We start from the raw sequence: 15,427 nt of genomic DNA, 5'->3' as shown, positions 1-15,427 counted from the left end.
AATACACTTCCCTTGAATGATTTTTTTCCTTGCACACTAGAGAGCTTCCCAGTTCTTCAGCACAAAGGAAGTAGGTGTTATTTCCTGAGGGAGAGACTTCATCAGCTTCTCGTGTTTACACGTCAAGACCTTAAACTGTATGTAAATACAAGCTGTGCTGCATGTAAATACAAGGACCTTTTTATGCTCTTAGAATTATTTAACCAAACAATTGACTGAAAAATATTTTTCAGGTGGGAATGAATACTTTACTTGTGACCCTGACCTTAGCTGATAATAATTTTCTCTCTCTGATCCCCACCCTTCCCCCATATAAATAGGAAAAGAGGATCAGGCAGTATTTTGTTCCACTAAGAATTTAAATATGGGAAATAATTTTTAAAGCATATGCCTGAAATATTAATAATGACTATATATGTAACTGAAGCAACATTTAAAGAGGTGATCCATGATGGCTGAGTGAGGCATAGTAACAATATTAGGTAATGCTGTTGTGTTATAATATTACTGCTAAAATTTGAAAAAGCAAATGTTAGCTAGAGAATAAAACCCAAACACCAGAACAGAAGCTGGTTTCAGTTTTCACATATAAAATATTTATGTTTTAGTAAATAGCAAATCATTATCTGCCCTTTCCTGCCACCTTCCCTGTCTCCACGAGGTTGTAGTTTTGAAAGTAGCCTTTCTTCTAAGAATGAAAGCACAAACACTCTACAAACAGCTTTCTTTTCTTATATGATTTGTCTCCTTAAATGATTGGCTCTTCAGGATCCTTAGTTTCATGGAGATTATATGTTTTATGCAGATCAACTTGTAACCTGGGCAACAGTGATGAGGGCCTGGGCTATACTATTACAGGGTGAACAATGACATTCAATGTCACATTCCCCTTAACCAGAGACAGTGGAATTTCTGTCACTCCTCTGACCGACATCAGCTAGACTGTGAGGAAAACAGCCTGGGAAAGTAGATTGTAATTCCACACAGATATGTTGAATCATGATTTAACCTGCTTTTCAAATCATGAACATTGAGGATCTGAGGTTTGTATCTCCTGGTAGGGGAAGAGGAGGATAGAAAAGGTAGGCAAAACTGGGTAGCTTTAGGTTAGGATAGGCTAGCGGCAAAAAGTTATGGAGAAACACAGAGATTTTTTTAAGAAATCAAAGAAAGTTGAAATATATAGGCCAGTTTATTTTTTAGAGAAACTTTGTGTTCAGGAATAACCTAGAACCTAGAGTAAATTGGACTATTGTAGAGTAGCTGATTGTGTTGTCAAGAGAGGCATGAAAACATTTCGAATGACTAAAAATTAATGGGAAAGGATGTGAGGCATTAGAGAGCCTGGGAATTAAAACTGGTTAAGAGAGCTTTCTTTTCATATATTTTTATCTGTTTCTCCAAGTTCTCCTCCCCCCACCTTCTGATGATGTAAGTAATATGTATTTATTGTTGAAAACTTGGAAAATAGAGAAATGGCAAGATAAGCAAAAATCAATTGCAACCTACCATTAAGACAACCAATAATATCATCAACATTTTGATGTATTTTCTTCTTAATCTTTTTTCTTTGGCTTTTGTATCTCAAAATGTAGCTTAGTTTTAGTTTTTATCCACATTATACATGCACAAGGCTTTAAAAGAACAAGAGTTCTGCAAAATTTATTAAGATAAATGGTACTTTCAAGTTTCAACGGATTCTCTTGATATTAACCCCATTATTCTAAGTAACATTCTTATTTTTGCCTTTAAAGAAATTTTTGTTGTGGCTCACGCCTGTAATCCCAGCATTTTGGGAGGCTGAGGCTGGCAGATTGCTTGATCTCAGGAGTTCATGACCAGCCTGGGCAAAATGGTGAGACCCCATCTCTACTGAAAAAAAAAGAAAAAAAGAAAAAAGAAAAACCCCCATAAAAATAGCCGGGCATGGCGGTGGAAAAAAAAAAAAAAAAAAGAAACCCCTCCCCCCCCCCAAAAATAGCCCTGCGTGATGGTGCATTCCTGTGGTTCCAGCTACTCAGGAATCTGAGGTTGGGAGGATTGCTTGAGTCAGGGACTGGGGAGAGGCAGAAGTTGCAGTAAGCTGAGATCGTACCACTGCACTCCAGCCTGGGTGACAGAGTGAGACCCTATCTCAGTAAATAAATAAATAAATAAATAAATAAATAAATAAATAAGTTTAGGCATTATCCCTTGATTAGAGAAAGACGAAGATTTGGCTATTGCTATAGTAGAGTTTTAAAAAAGGTAATATAATGACTGTCATGCAACCTTAAAATGAACACATGACAAAATTAGTGGGTTAAAAAAACTGTTCACTGTTTTTCATGATTCTGTGGGTTGGCTGGGCAGCCCCTGGGCTGTAAGAATGCAGGAGCAGAGGCTGACAGGCTTCGTAGACAAACTCTCATTCCAACATTGGTCCACTTGTAGAAGCACTCAAGCCAGATTAGATTCAAGGGAGTGAAGAAATGGACGGTTGATGGGAGAAGCAGCAATATACCCTGGAAAATACAATTTCTTAGGGACGTACTTACTGAGAAGTTATTTTTAATTTTTGTTTCTACTAAGTTCCTATTTACTGTGTTCTTGTTTCTTTGCCTTTCCTGTTAGAAGCCTACTTCAAATATCTGGAGATCCTTCAAATATCTGGAGATGCTGGTTAATAGTATGAAAAGCTGTAGCATTAGGAGGCTGATTAGAAGCTCTGGGCACAGTTTGGGGCTTGTTAAAGGTGAGATTAGCTGCAGAGCTATCTGGCTGGGCCATTTGTTTTTGTCAAATTCTTCAGGAAATGTCCTGTCTGGAAGGCATAAACATGGCTGCTAGGATTCTCTAGGCTGAGTCCTGATAGAGGCGGATTTCAGTATCGTACTCTGTCTCAGCTATACCAGTGTTCTCCATTTCAGGAACCCTCTGTTTGATCCTCCCTAGAGACCTCCAGGTTCTGCCGGTGGAGGCAGGGGAACTGTAGATTCCATTGCTTAAATAGACTTTAGCAAAATCACTTGTTCTGACTTCACTTTCACTCCCAGGGGTGTCTGGTTCTTCATTTCTTTCATGGGGTATGAAAAGCCTGTTTCTTGGCTTTTCATATTGCCAATTTAGGATTCAACTTTCTAGATAATGCTAAGTCAGTTACCAAACATCTGCTTTCCAACTTCCAAAATCTTGTTTTTGTTATCTTTTCTTTCTTCCTCTTTGCTTGTATAGGCTTATGCTCCCCACCTTTATTATCATTTTAGTGCGGTTTAAAGAGGAAGCAGTGACTGCTATGCACATTCAATTTCAGCCAGAACTTTGTGCTTTATGCATATTACACATATATACTAGCTACAGATTCACTGTGTTTATTTTTTCAAAGTTTGTTTCTGCACTGAGTAGGCCATGTGAAGTGCTTGCAGTTACAACTCTTCAGAAAACTGTAGTGCTGCCATATCTATAGCAGCACTACTGAAGAATTGAAGAATCTATAGGTCACATGATGCCATGTTTTGTGCCAACACCCTGGCCCCACATGATTGAGCAGAGATGAGCATCCAGCTCAAAGGAATTCTGTGGGGTAAGTTATTGCCTTTGAAATGGCCACACACAAATGTTCTGTCCTGTTTGGGTTATTCCATATTGAATGGCGACTGTTATTTTTCTAAGGAAGTTGGTATTAGACACTTACACACATAGAAAGAGAAAGCAATCTACTTTTAGTAAAAACAAGAGCATCATATTTAGAGATTAGCTGAGTCAACATCATACTGAAACACTGGAATAGGGAATAAGGGATACCTGTGGCAGAATAGAAATGAAAAAATTGAGTACTAGAAAAAATTGAGTTACTAGAATTTCTTTCTACTAACCTTCCAGTGCTCTGTGAGGTACTGTAGGGTGTCTATACTGTTCACTATTCTATTTTCTTTCCTGTAAATCCATTCAATAAGCCCAGATTAATTAGCATAAACTAACCATAGTTCTGTTCCTTGTGTAATCTGAATATAATGAAGTTCCTATAACCCTGAGTAATGGTGACTTCATTGCCACTAATACTGTGCTTATAATGATCTTGGAAGAAGGGACATGAAAATATCAGTCTTGTCTTTCAAGGGTGTGATGGTTAATATTATGTAACAACTTGATTGGATTGAGGGATGCCCAGATGGCTGGTAAAGTATTGTCTGTAGGTGTGTCTGTGAGGCTGTTAACAGAGGAGACTGGCATTTGAGTTGGTAGACTGGAAGAGACAGTAAGACCCACCCTCAATGTTGGTGAGCACCATCCAACTGGTTGCCAGCATGGTTAGAATAGAGCAGGCAGAGGAAGGGGGATAACATTGCTTGCTGAGTCTTCTGGCTCTCTTCCTTCTTCCTGAGCTGGACACTTGCTTCCACTCCTCCTGTGCTTGGACATTAGACTTCAGGTTCTTCAGTCTTTGCACTCTTGAACTTGCATGAGTGGCTTCCCTGGAGCTCTCAGGCGTTTGGCTGCAGACTGAAGACTGCACTGTTGGCTTCCATGGTTTTGAGGCTTTTGAACTTGGACGGAACCCCTACTGGCTTCTCTTTCCTAGCTTGCAAACAATCTTTTGTGGGACTTTGCTTTGTAATAATGTGAGCCAATTATCCCTAATAAACTCCTTCTTTATGTCTATACATATATCCTATTGGTTCTGTCCCTCTGGAGAACCCTAATACAATGGGTTAGGATTAATAAACTCTGTTAAGGCCATATGCATAGAAAAAAAATAACATCTTAATTGAAAACTGACAGATATAGGTACTAATTTTAGTTTTACCAACAACTACTTGAGTTACTGAAGCAAGTCATCTACTTTCTGATCCTATTTTTCCTTTATCTTCTAACTAAAGCCTTTGGACTAAAGGACTCAAACATCTCTCCTAGCTCTCAAATCTGTGTCAACACATTCACGTTGTCAGATTCTTTCAAGATCACGAGAGCAGAGATTTATATGCAGCTGCCTTCCTTATGCGGTTACTTCATTCATTGCTTTCCTCAAGTAATACTTTTTACATTCTTTTAAATTTCCTTGCTATTTCCCTGTTATTTATTATCGGTTAAATTTTCTCCTTTGCAAACCTTTGTTATGAAGTAGGCAAAATCCAAGTAACAATGTTTAGGTGTCTGTGAAAAAAGAGAGACTCTGCAGTGTCTATCAGTGTGAGTTTATCTACATGTATGTGGTTGATATGGAGATGACTGAAGAATGGGAATAGCAAAGGCAAAAAGGGAATATACAATGCTTAGGAACCATTGGTATTTAGGAACACCTTTAGTAGGAAAAAGCTTGCCTTTGAAAAGCATTTTAGGCTCCTTGGACATAGTGCTTTGTTGTTTATTTTTTGAGACAGAACCTTCTCTGTAATCCAGGCTGGAGTGCAGTGGCGTGAACATGGGTCACTACAGCCTCAACCTCCAGGGCTCAAGTGATTCTCCCACTTTTGGCCTCCCAAGTAGCCAGGACCACAGGAGTGCACTACCATGCCTGGCTAATTTTTGTATGTTTTTGTAGAGACGGAGATCTCACTATGTTGCCAAGGCTAGTCTTGAACTCCTGGGCTCAAGTGATCTGCCCACCTTAACCTCCCAAAGTTCTGGGGTGACAAGTGTGAGTCACCGTGCCCAGCCTACTTTTTCAGTATGAAATAAAAGTAAAGTTGATGCTGCTAGCCTAGCGTTTTGATATTAGATATAGAAAGTTATAGGCAGCTGACTCTCTATACAGTAGAATATAATTAAGCCTCTGACTTTGTTTAGGATAGGTAATTCAGAAATGCAAACTCTTGACAAAGAATAGGTGGAAAGAGAAAAGTTATAGTTTGTTTAACTACATAAGTGGCAATTTACTTCTCCTTCTCATCTTCTGGGAGAAAAAAGTAAATCAGGAAGTCAGCTTTAAAAGATTTTGACAGAATTACCAATTGAGTCATTTGACAGGTCTCAAATATCAGAGATAGCAATTCAGGCTTAAGGTAAATGAATGTGAGAAAAATTGCCTCAATTTGATTGTTATGTTCTGAGAAGTGTTGTGTTTGTACTGTTTGGTTGATAATCCACAATGTATGCCTTTCCTTAATACTTCCTCTATCTACTGTTACTACATATGCAGTTCGTGTTCAAGAAATAAAAATAAGCTTCACACTATATACCTTTCAAACTAGAAAATCATAGTATATATTTGGAAACCAGATGAAATTTAATTAGAAAGACTGTTTTTGACATTGGCAAAATATTTTCCTAGAAATGTTAGTAAATGAATTAAAATGTCTTTCTCTAATTTTCTTTTTCTTCAAAGGCTGCATTTGATTTTACTATTAGTTATATGCACACACACAACAAATCATTTTCAAATAAAAATACACACCCCCTTCCTCAAATTCCTCATAATATCAAACATGTCTGAAATGAGGAATAATTGATCAGAAGTCAGTGAGTAAATGTGTAGTTCTCAAAGGAATAATAGAAATTATATCTTTAATTAAAATGTAAATTAACTGGGAAAATATCTGCTACAGATGTAATAGAAAAATGTTTAATATCTTAATGTACAAAGAACTCTTCAACATCAATAATAGAACACTGATACCCAAATAAAACAATAAACTAAGATCAAGAACAGGAAATTTGAACTTACATAATTAGTAAGCAAACAATTTTTAAAAACCACATTCATTTCACACTAGTAATGAAAGAAATGCTAATTAAATATTAGCAGGATACTATATTTCATCTATCAAAATAGAGAATACATTTAAAAAGATAATACCCCATTGGGGAAGAATTGGTGAAACAGACACTTTCATATACTGCTTATGAAATTGTAAATTAGCATAATCTTTCTAGAAAGCAAGTTGGCAGGAGATATAAATAATCTTAAAGAAATTGTTGCCGTTTGACCTTGCAATGTTACTTCTATGAATTTAGCCTAAAGGATAATTGGAAATGCATACAAAGATTTATGCAGAAGTTGTTCATTTTAACATTATTAACAAAAGTAAAAAATAGAAAAATAGTCTAAATAGCAACAACCAGAAGAAAGGTTAAATAAAACTATGATAGTTACATGTGATGAATTTATGCATTTGTAATGTAATGAATAAGATAGCTGAAAATAGTCCTAGAGAGTCACTCTGGGTTGTCTAGACAACTAACCAGCTGGTACCTGGGATTCCCATTCTCCTCCCAGAAGGAGAGGCTGCAGCCAAGCTCACATTCCCCCAGGACTGGATGGTGGCTTTTTCCCCTGGCAGTCAGAACTGCAGTTTCCCATGGTCTCCAGGTCTCAAGGTGCCTGACTGCTGTCATTCTCAGACAATGCCTGTGAATGGCTGGCATGCAGCTTATGTTCACGCCCAGAGGCTACTTTCTCATCCTTTTTCCAGAAAAAAAAAGAACTTCCATGAGGGTGTGCTCCATTGGAATGCACACTTACCCTGGTACACCAGCCCCAGCAGGAGTCTTTGAGAAATGATGGGAGGATTGGGTGCCCTGTTCCTTCCTTCCTCTTACTGATCCATAGCCTATGTAAGTTCCCCTTCTCTTCAGAAAAAAGCCTATTTCTTCCCTATGCTCTGTGACTTTGTGGAATTTGTCCTGAAACTTGGTTAATGTTGGGGGCGGGGGAGATACAAGAAGAACCTTATTTTGTGTAATAGTGGTTATCAAAAATCATAGTTTTTAGCATTTTAATGGTGTTAGAAAGCACTTACAACATTATGTAAAAAAAAAATCATACAAAACTCTAAAACTTTGTATTTGTTATAAAATAATTTTTTTAAAAAGGTAAAAGTACATTTATCAATTTCCTGCTTAACAATATTAAAGTCATAAGGTGAAATGACATTAGGCCAAAAGGCTTCGAGTGGAGATTTTAATGGGGAACATTATATTTTGTCACCAGAATTTCAAAAGTCATAGCCATTTTCTAAATAAACTAAAATGAACACAATATAACTAGATTTTCTGATTTTTCTTACTAAAAAATGTAATTAGAATAAAGTTTTTAAAGGTAAGCAACACAAAAATGTTCTGGATAGAAGTACAATTTTGTTTATCCCTCTAGCTAATTGCATTCTACAGTACATTTTTTTCTAGCTATAAAAGGCAGCAAAAAATAAAATGCTCCAACGTTTTCTTACTAGCTCTATGTGACACTCACGTACTTTCTAAAGCAACCAAGAGCCAAAATATTTTAGTTTTGGCAACTTGCACTTACTAGAGATTGAGTGGTGGGTTGAAGCTGGATGGAACAGAAAATTATCATAACAATGTGAGAGAAGGCAACAAAGAAGGAAGTTCGGAAGAGATGAATGACTATGGCTCCGAGTCATAGGTTTATGACTGCACTCCAATTCTGATTCTAAAGTGTCACCAGATATGTGTAGATGTGTAAATGGCTCAGATGCCCAAATGGTTGAGTGGGAGGATTGTGGTTTGCTGGCTGGAGTAGGTGAAAAGCTTTTAGAATGGCACATTGGTAGCACCTCACAAAGAGTAACCCTTTTCCTATGCGTAAACATTAGTATTGCTTGGGTCTTGCTGCAAGAAGTCTTGCTAAGCATCAGTGCTAACTCCATGTTTTTCTTTGAGATAGGACATTTTCCCTGGTGGGCAATATTAGATCCATTAAGGGTTTCATTTCTTTGTGATTTTATAAAATTATTTTTTAATTGTGGGAAGAGCAAAGACATACATACTTCTAAGACACTATTAAAAATAAAAAAGTTATATAAATGTTTATTAAGGAAGAGATTCCTATATGTACACATACACACTTTACATTAAATAACTGATTAATGGCAGGGCTCCACATGGCTCAGCCTGCATAAGGAGTCATTTTAAAGGAAGAATGACCTTGAACCTCAACTTACTAAAAAGGCAACTGTAATAATTCCCTATATTTCTTAAAGGATATACAGTGGTCCCAACAGATAGCCAATAGCATTCCTTCTCATAAATTCTTTTTTTTTTTTTTTTTTTTTTTTTGAGAAGGGTCTCACTCTGTTACCCAGGCTGAAGTGCAATGGTGTTATCTCAACTCACTGCCACCTTGACTTCCTGGGCTCAAGCGATCCTCCCACCTCAGCCTCCTGAGTATCTGGGACTACAGGCATGCATCACCATTCCCAGTTCATGTTTGTATTTTTTTTTTGTAGAAATAGGGTCTCATCGTATTGCCCAGGCTGGTCTTGAACTTTTGAGCTCAAGCAATCCACTCACATTAGTCTCCCAAAGTGCTGGGATTGCAGGCATGAGACACCACTGCTAGCCCATAAATCTTTATTTCCTTCAATTCTCTTGTACTCTGGAGGTACTCCAGTCTCACATATTCCAAACCTTCAAATTTCTCCTCAAGTTGTGGCCAGAGAGGCTTGTCTCCCTCTCATTCTCCCTCATTCCTAGCTGTTTATTATATAGAGCCAGTTTCTCAATGCTTATCTCCTTCTGCCTCTTTGGCACACTCATGCATAGGAAATATTGTCTATATTAAATACACATAAACAAAAGAGTAAAGAGGAACAAATGAAAATCTTTACAGTAGTTAACTTCTTGTGATGAAATTGTTACAGTAGGTAGCAAGTCAGACACGAGCAGGGCAGGAGAGGGGTCCACCCCAGCTCCCTGCCACAACACCAGGAATGTCAGGCAACCATCAGGTGACGGTCAGGTGGTTGTTAACGGTCTCTCTAAAATAATAATGGGTCGCAGCTGGCACCAGGGAAAGGCAGTCTCCTAATAAATGAAAACACTTGAAACTTGTGATCGTAGCTTCCCAATAAGATCTCAGGAGTTGGGCCCCTGGGCTCAAGCATGTGCACTGAGGGGCAAGATGAAATGACTGAAGTAAGCTTGCATACAACTCCAATAAACACACTGTGCATGCTTCCCTCCTAGGTGCTAGCTGATCAGAGAGCATGAGTCCTCCTACCCTAAGGGAAAAATCAGGGGAGAAGAATAGAAGACCCTGGAAGAATGTCAGTGTATAACCCCCAAGTCAAAAGGTCAAACTGTGCACTTGATCATGACTCCTTATGCAGGCTGATCAAGTTACCTGCTAGGCCATCTTCCACGTGTATTTTACTTCTTTTCCTTCTTGCTTTAAAGCTTTTTAATAAACTTTCACTCCCGCTGTAAAACGTGCCTCCATCTCTCCTTCTGCCTTATGCCCCTTTGTCGAATTCCTTCTTCTGAGAAGGCAAGAATGGAGTTCGCTGCAGACCTGTATGGATTCGCCACTGTAACATACTTTGGTGCTGCAGATATGTTCCACAGTTAACAAAATTTGTAATTAATTTTGGTTTTAATTTTTAAGTTTTCTTAAATTTTATAATTTTCTGGAGTGAACATTTGTAATTGTAACTTTTTAAATAATTTATTTCATTTACTTTAAATTTTAAAATAATGTGTAATGATAACACAAAGTGTAAAAGAAACAAGCAATGAGATATATAGTGAAAAGTATATCACTTCACCCTCACTCCAATGCCTTAATCTTCCATTATCTTCCCAGAAACAATCTGTGCTATCTTCCAGAGGTAGTTTCTGCGTAGTCAAAGATAGAATCACATAGCCTTAAGTGTTTTAGATGCAGGAGAATATATTATAAGACACTCACTGAACTCTATTTTTTTTCATTTAAATGATCTCGGGGGTTGTTTCTTATGGTATATTGATGTATCAGTACCACATTTTTTTTATTGCTATTGCTTTATAGTACTTTTTTTTTTTAATCTGGAGGACTACCTCCTCTTATTACTTCTCCCACTCTCAGAATTTATTAGAACCTATTTTTCATATTACTTTTCCATATAAATTTTAGAAAATGTTTATTTTAAAAAGTTGAGAACATTCTTAAAGAAAAATCTTTACATTTATTGATTTGAGAATTGACATCTCTATGAGTAATTTTGTCCAAGATTTAAAAACGCTCTTGCCTTCATTTAAGTCTTCTTTTGTGTTTTTCAGTAGCATTTTAAAGACTACTCATGTAAAACTTATGTGTACTTTCTCCCTTATATTTTGATTCAGTTACTTCATGATGTTTGTATTCTATTTTTGAAGTAAATAGATCTTTATTTTTGTCTATTAAAAACATTTTATTAAATTCATTAATTTCACTTTATTTTTATTTTTCCCTTATAATTTCCTTAGTATTTAATCTCTTCAATTTAATGAGTTGGACACTTAATTATATACTGATTTTTTCTTATTAATATAAGTGTTTATATTTATGATTACATTTGTGCACTTTAGGCATATCCTGGTTTTTGATGTTTAGTATTTTATTGTTACTATTTTCTCTACTGTAGAATTTTAGATTGCTTTTCCTTTTATAATAAAAATTATTGAAGAGATTAGTAAAATTTCACCATCTCATAGGACTGTTTGTGCTTTTAATATTAATTTCTAGCATTACCATACTAGAAAAGAGAATGCTGTTTGCGCTATATTTTTTTGAAATTTGCAGAAGCTTTTTTGGTGGCTTAATATGTGATCACTTTTTGTGAATGACCCATGGAAACTTGAAAAGAAGGTTTTGTTTCTGTTTTCTTGGTGCAGACTTAGACATAAGGCCATCAGATCTATTTTATGTTATTAATTTTTACTGTTTGTCAACTGTTTAATTTATTGTTAAATTGGAAAGGCAAATTACAGAATTTTACTGCAAACATACTTTACCCTTCTTTTCACTTTAACTTTATGAGTAACTTAATTTTAAGTGTTTCTCTTGATTTTAGCATATAATTGTGTTTTGCTTTATAGTCAAATCTGATAAACTTTTTCTTTTAGTAGATGATTATTCAAATTCATTGATGTAACACATACATTTGACTTTATTTCTGATATATTTTGGTCAAACATTATATTTTAATAGGTCTTTTGCTTTTTATCTTTTGATATATGACCTACATTGCTTGACTTTTGTAAATGCATTTATATTCTGACAATTTGAAAAGCTTATTACATGTACATACTTAATGTTTACCATTGTAACTAATTTTATGTAATACATAAAACCTTACCCCACCATTAACTACAGAAATGTGTTAGTTATAGTATTGTTTCTATATCAGTATAGTTTAAAACACAAATGTAATTGTTCAACCATTTTTCTCCGGGTTGTTTTATTTTTCAACTAATATTTTGGGGATTCAATGCTCTCTTTTTGTTATTTTCTTTTTACATGAAATGTATTATTATTATTATTATTATTATTTTGAGGCAAGGTCTCACTCTGTCACACAGGCTGGTATGCAATGGCGTGATCCTGGCTCACTGCGACCTCCACCTCCCGGGTTCAAGTGATTCTCCTGCCTCAGCCACCTGAATACTGGGATTACAGGTGTGCGCCACCATGCCTGGCTAATTTTTGTACTTTTAGTAAAGAGGGGATTTTGCCATGTTGCCCAGGCAGGTCTTGAACTCCTGGCCTCATGTGATCCACTTGCCTTGGCCACCTAAACTGCTAGGATTACAGGTGTGAGCCACTGTGCCTGGCAAAAATTTATTAATTTTACTGGAATATGCCTCTTTGTTGAAAGTTTTGTGTTCATTTTCCTCAAAATTGGAGTAGTTTTTCATTCTGTAGTTTCAGATCTCTCTAGTTTCAGAACAATTTTCTTAAATTATATTGTTAAATTTTTTCCAGTGGCAATTTTTCTCTTTCTCAGAAAGTACCAATAATGATTATGTTGGATCTCCTTCCATATTTATGATGCTACTTCTTCTCTTTTTTAACTCAATTTTTCTTGAAGTATAGTATCCATATAAAAGTGAACAAATCATAAATGCATATTCAATGAGTCATGGGAGTGGACGTATCTGTTTAACTACTGTCTTTTGTATTTTTTCAAAAAACGAAACATTACTCAACACTCCAAATCCTCCTACTTTTCCAAAAGTAATGGCCATCCTAACTTAAACTCTTTGCTCTTTTCAATTTCATTTTGCTTTCTTATCTCAACTCTGTTTGCCATATTTCTTAGTTTGTATTCAGCAGTTTCTTTTATTTTTCCTTTTAGCTGTAATGATTTTATTGCCCTCGTTCACTTCACAAGTTTATTTTTTCTTATTTCTTTCTCAAAAGTTTCATATCTCTTATTGAGTTTTTGTTTTATAGAAAGGATATTTTCATGGGTTTCTTTGAGTTTTTTTAAATCTGTTTTATCATAATTTTAATCTCCTGCATTGAGACATTTGCAGTAGTGTAATCTTCATCTGCATTCTTGTTCTTTCCTTTCTTTTTGTGTGTTTTGTATATGTTAGATATTTGTTTCTATTGAATTGTTTTTCATTGCTGAATACTGCGAGTTCTACCTGGATGAACTATTTATAGGAGATTTGTGTGTGAGAGGAACAAGTTTGGTGCTCTGAGCTAGCAAATGTTTTATCTAGCTCATAAAATGGATTTCACGTTATAGATTTGGTGACTCTCTGCATAGATGAGCTTGTTTAGTCTTTTTATTAAATTGAAAAAAGATGAGATATTTAGAGGTGTTTACCAGGGAGGCTTCTATAAGTCGCCCATATACTCCAATTTTATTGCCTTTGTCATCGTAAGTGTTTATTTCATAGGATACTGCACTCAATTCTGTGAGCTTTTGCTGAGATACATGTGGTGTCTGGAAATCTAAACTTATCTTGGTTGAATTTTTATTGCGCTTTTCAACCTTTCCATATATATATCTTTATGTATGTGTGTGCACATATATATGTATTATATATATTAATTTTTTAAGTTTTAAAAAGTTTAATTTAATCCTAATTTTATCAAATATGAAGGTTCAATTTCAACTTCTTATTCTCTATGATGTTTTGGCATAGTTTAATAGAGAGAAGAGAAGTAGTCATTTTTACCCTGTCTTCCTAAAAACAGAAATTTGAAATTATTTTTTATTGCATGGAAGAAAATAAACATAAAACTAACTGTAATTGTGTTATTCTTTTGATCATTATTTACCTGTATAGACTTTTGTTGTGGGGGAGTGTAGTTGATATTTGGTTTCTTTGTCTCCTTCTCCTATTATTTGCTGCTTGGAAAGACAGGAAACAGATTGGTAGAGAATGCTGAGTGACTCTTTTTTCATTATAAAGAGACTTAAATGACAGCTGATTATATCCATAAGGAAGACCTCTTCCACTAGATAGCTATACCAGAGTTAGAACTCATTCTAAGTGATCAAGAAAGAAAGTGAAGGGGATTATAATGGTTCCATTTCCCCCATTCCTTCAACAACCCTAACTCATCTCTCTTCTTACTTTTCCTTTTATCAGACTTTGGTGTGAGAAAGAGCAAAGATTCATCCTTTAGGGAAAGGGTTGGAAAACTATGGCCAGAAGGCCAGATCTAGCTGGTTGCTTATTTTCGTAAATAAAGGTTTACTAGAAGAGAATCATTTTTGTTAGTTTATGTATTGTCTATGGCTGCTTTGTGTTATAGCAGTAGATTTCAGTAGTTGTGACTGAGACTGTATGGTCCCAAAAAGCTAAAATGCTTACTATTTGGCCTTTTCCAGAAGACATTTGGTGACCTGTCCTTTTGGCACTCATTTTCCAACTTTATCTAAATCCTTTCTAAAAATTTAGCCTTCTGGTTTTTGTTTTTTTTTTTTTTGAAACCCAGGAAATGTTTTTTTGAAATATTAATCTCGATAAGAACATGGAGGCCTAGCATTTAGCATTTTAAACAATTCATGTAATCAGATAATCCTGAGCCAAACATTAACACTGCCTAAGAGTCAAGAATGAAAGCTTAAGAGGTAGTTTGTAGGAAAATTCAAAGAGCTCTATGTAGTATTTTCATCCCTTTTTCCCAAATTAAAACCAAAACTCAGTACCTTTTTGTCTTTCCTACAAAAGACAAAGTTCTCCTCATTAGACACCCTCCCTTTCATCTAAAACACATGTATTTCCATTGAAGTATAGCCCTGTAAATTTCACAAAGAGGCTCTCAAACTAGATTCAGTTTGAGACATACTCTCAAGAGGTTTGGAGCAATGATTTCACTATTCGTCAGTCATGTGTTCATGAATAAATTTTGATTTATTCCTGCTTACATAATTTAACATGCACTAGAATAATTTGTTTTTAAAGCTTATCTCTTTCCTTGAAAATTACTCTAGCAAAAATAAATAGAGTAATTGTTTAGTTTGCTATCAGCTTTTCCCTAAAATTTACTTACCATAAGGTGAATTCAATGTTGAGTTTCTTCTGCTCATACCTCCAGAAAGGAAATTACAGTTTAACAAACACACAAGCAGTTCCTAGTATTTAATATTTTAGTGTTAAGCACCAGTATTAGCATGCCTTGATCATCAGAAATGATTAGCTACTAATAAGAAAATGCTGTTCAGGACAAGAAATTGTGAAGAGACTGTGTTCTAAGACTTTTTCTCAAATGATTTTGATTAAAGGAATA

The sequence above is a fragment of the Papio anubis genome, chromosome 4, assembly GCF_008728515.1.
Source record: "Papio anubis isolate 15944 chromosome 4, Panubis1.0, whole genome shotgun sequence".
NCBI lineage: Eukaryota > Metazoa > Chordata > Mammalia > Primates > Cercopithecidae > Papio > Papio anubis.
This window is presented reverse-complemented; position numbering follows the sequence as displayed.